The following is a 4,287-nucleotide window of genomic DNA, read 5'->3' on the forward strand; positions in this document are numbered from 1 at the left end:
AATGTAAAGCAGATAACGTGAACAAGTCAATACCTTACATGCTGGAACTCTTTTAGGAAATCGAAGACAGGAGAAAGGACAAAGAACAAGGCAGAACAGAGGGACAACAACACAGAACGGAAGTTATGGTTGGTGCCAATTGTAGCTACAGTTAATTTCAGATCATCATTTTTTTTTTTTGCCATACATTGTATTAAGTGACGTTATCTTTTGTTAGTGACCAGACGTATGTTTTGTCCATCAAACACATATATAATTTTCAACATAGTCAGTTAAATTTCATAAAATAGTAAACAGAATAACAGTAATTATGTAAATTCCTCTATGTTCAGAATAGATGTCACCTTGGCACAAGGCAACAATGGGTATCTATGTAACCTAATGTTGTATGTAAAAATGCTTAATTACCAACAGACTTGCATTGTTTGATTGTTGTTTTGACAAACTTTTCTCGAACAGGATGTGAGGAAAGTCAAGATGAAACAGTGGAGGATGCTGAACAGGTGACCATACTCCACAACAGTACAGCTTGTGTGCACTGATGATTGAGTCCCCTTAGAACAAAAGTACATACCTGATTAAGGTTGTCCGCCTGTTGCCTCCTTGATACTAAGTCAATTTGTAAATCAATATCACTTAAAGGGACTGAGTCGTGCCCCAGTGTATACGTTACTGCGCAGGATTCTTAGGGTCACCACAAATACCCCTGATATAACTACTTCCTCACCTAACATAATGATAATGATAATGATAATGTGGCCAATCAAACATGTTGTCATTTTTACAGTGAAACTGATGGGAAGGTTTTGAGGCTTTAGGGCTTTCAGTTTTATGGTCATCCGATTAGAGTTGACCATGAAAGGTTACTGAAATTGATGCAGGAAGGGACAATGCAATAAGCATCAGCTTCCACTTCTGTGGATCTTACTTTCATCAAAAGAATATTGCTACTTGGTATAAACTTTGTGAATGGAAACTAAAGAATTATGAGTGTAAATCAATTACTAATAATTGTTATTAGCATGCTTACTGTGACACCCGCATGTGCAACTGACAAATAAATGTCGCAAACCTTACGTTCGTTTGTAAAATGGAATTTTTCTTTTTATACCATCAATCCAGGTGAGACAGGAGAGAATCCTGGCCTTAACGACTCAGGTACAGTTTCTGGGGTGCAGTCCTTTCAATTTCTTCCATATTAATTTCAATCAAGTGAAAGAAGATTTTTTTTACTTTGCATCTACAGTATGAATAGACAAAGCTTCTTAAGTTCATGCAAATGTTTCCACAAAGATTGAATTTTTTTTTTCTCTTTCCACATGATTTTGTTGTGGAAACAAAACCTTTTAACTAACTACAGGGAGCGCCGGCAAAACGCGCCCGAAGGGAAAGCGAGAAAGATGGCAGTGATAATGAAAACAGTGGAATTGTAAGTATCTTGTTTTATTACATAGATATTGATGAAATAACAAGATTTCTCCTATTACTAAAAAATCATATCTTCACTGCACGCAGTGAACATACCATTTTTATCTTTCACATGTGAGGATATAGGTGTTGTCATGGTAACCAACAAGATTAGCCAACAAAAAGCGAGCTTTCTCTTCATTGTAAGATACTTTTGTGCTTTAATATAATTATTCTCTACTATATTAACATTTTCATTGCAAAATTTGACATTATCATGATTTGTTTTTCTTAAATTTCATATCTTGTTTCATGTTACACAACATGCGTGTTCTAGCGGTTCGTGACCACTTTTTGCATCATTTTGAAAATGAATAAAACAAGTTGTTTTAAATCTAGACATTTCATCAATATCTATATAATAAACAGAACATTACATGGTCGCTTGGGGATACGAATCTTATCTTCTCGTGCTGAAAGTATCTCTCACTCGTTCACAGATAAAATTCGTATCCCCGCGCGGCCATGTAATATACTCGATATACACTTCTAGCTGCACAGAAAAATTAATAATTCTCTATACGGAGAAAAATAGCCTACAATGAAACAGAGTTAATCTATACACTTGTGGCCCTGTTGAAGTCAAAGGGTAAATTGTACCTCAGTCTAAGTCCTCTTTTCAGTAACATGTTCCAATAAATAATGAAATTTTCCAGTAGTGGACGGCGCAAAATGAGACCATAATTGAGCGACTGGCGAACTGCAAGTTCACGCCGCACGTTTACATGTTTCACTCAAATTTGTTTATGCACCAATAATTGAGAAGTCCAAGGGGGGAGGGGGGGCGTCGGGCAAGGGGTGGGGATTTGGACATTTTCTGAAAAAAATAAGTCAAATTCCCCACCCCCGGGACAAAAAGGATCAAAAGCCCTCACGCTGGGTCGAGTGAAGGTGGCCAAAATAATACCCTTTAGACCTTGCTGCACACAATAGAGGACAATGTATATACCACTCACCTTTCGTGCAGCCACCTCTCACAAATGTGGGAAGTTCATTTGAATGCCTTCCGGGTATTTTCCAAGATGGCGGAGTTATTTTTAGGCAACCTCGTTCCCAGGGCCTTTCCCGCACTACCTGGGGAGGGAAAGGCCTTGGGAACAAGGTTGATTTCCAAGCCTTCTTCATTATCCAAGATGGTGGCCATGTCAAATTCCCTGCCCTGGGGAAATGCGTACGATCAAAATCCCCACCCTGTGGACAGACCTCTTGGGGCTTAACATTGATAGGGGCAATACCTGCCTTACCTTGTCAAAAGCTATTGCTGCACTTTCATTACGAGCAAAGCTATCCATAATTTTTTACTTTTGTCTAACGTTATGTTCTTTGTTTCCTTACAGGTGACCTTTAACACCAGATTTTAAGTCGTCGACGGCGTCATCATGCATATAACCGTATTTTATGTTAATAGATCGTCCCTCTCATCTTTAGTTTATGTTTCACTTTGTAAATAGATTGTCATTTCTTTAATTACAATAATAGTAATGCTAGACATTCACATTAAAAGGAGGCTTTGATCATTCGCAGTATGAGGGGATAAAATAAGTTACTTACTTGTCTGACATCTTACGGTACTAACGGTTAAAAGGGAAAATAGGAAATGGACGGTTCATCTTTATATGCCCACGCTTTGATGATTTCAAGGTGCTGTTTTGCACTGAAATTATCACAAAGTAAGAGCATTTTTCCTTTTTTAACCAATCATATCCTCGCTTTGTGGCATAATCCTTGTCGTAGCCATCGCCTTTGCTTAAACCCCAAACGGGCCTGTGTTATTCTGTTTATTAATAATAAATGTAAATGGAGTTAAATACAAGTCAAGTCGAAACTGGACAGTATAGGGTGGACTGCTTTTCTTAAAGGGCTCGTTAATTTCAAAAAGCAGTGCTCGGGAGTCAACAAAAATTCAATGACAACGCAACGTAACAACAAATCTTCTTGTGCAAAATAGAGTAATTATCAGTGCCTTATGAGTAAACTGATAGCAACTCCTTAGAAGTAAACGGAAATATTCACTGTTGGTAGCTGCGTTTGTTTGAGAAAGTATGGTCTGATTACGCTCCTTTTTGGAATTCAGATTTAAACACAACAACATAGCAAATGGTAATGACATAATTATCACCAATAAAGGTCTTCGCTGGGGAATCTTTGTTTACAGTGTTGCCTCATTAGCACAATATTTTCGTTTTCTTATCAATCAGCAAGCATAACGTACTACTGTGAAAGGGATTGCATAATGAGCCTCAACAGGTTGTAAAATTGGTGAGACACTCCCGTTAAAAAAATACCTTTTCTAACTTCCAATATCCGCCGTATCTACAATTCCAACCTTTCTTACATCCCCCCTCCCTCTCCCCCTTTTAATGTTGACTGTTTAAGTTTTCAGCAATTTTTGTATTGCTAGCAACATTGATAAGGGGGAGAGGGTAGCTGCAATGTGCAGGTGTCTCCACTAATTTTGCAAACTGTTGCCCTGTAGCCCTGATTTCTGAGCAATGATGCTTTGAAAATTCCAGCACTTTTTCCTTTTTTAATCAAATGAATCATATCATCGCGAAGAAAACGTCAACGTCAACGAAAACGTCACTCCAAAATATAATTTAATGCTATGGCAACTATTTCACCATTACTCTGTCCTGTTCACCTTAAACAATATAAGCGACCTATCCTGTAAGGACGCTGCTTTTTAGGAATGTTAAAAGCGGGGCCTTTAAGGAATGTTAAAAGCGTGGCCTTCAAGGAATGTTAAAGGCGTGGCCTTTAAGGAATGTTAAAAGCGGGGCCTTTAAGGAATGTAGAAAGCATGGCCTTAAAGGAATGTTA

General features: G+C 38.0%; 1 long non-coding RNA gene and 1 pseudogene across 1 annotated transcript; both read left to right on the plus strand.

Annotated features, from left to right (window-relative positions):
* Window positions 1-999: 999 nt before the first annotated feature.
* LOC138050951 (uncharacterized) lies at window positions 1,000-3,498 on the plus strand. Its single transcript, XR_011132717.1, has 3 exons — window positions 1,000-1,158; window positions 1,361-1,429; window positions 2,805-3,498. It is a non-coding gene; the product is annotated as an uncharacterized lncRNA (long non-coding RNA).
* A 574-nt stretch (window positions 3,499-4,072) lies between these two features.
* The window catches only part of LOC138054988 (uncharacterized), a 2,028-nt pseudogene continuing 1,813 nt past the window's right edge, over window positions 4,073-4,287 (plus strand).

This window comes from Montipora capricornis, chromosome 1 (genome assembly GCF_036669925.1).
Source record: "Montipora capricornis isolate CH-2021 chromosome 1, ASM3666992v2, whole genome shotgun sequence".
NCBI lineage: Eukaryota > Metazoa > Cnidaria > Anthozoa > Scleractinia > Acroporidae > Montipora > Montipora capricornis.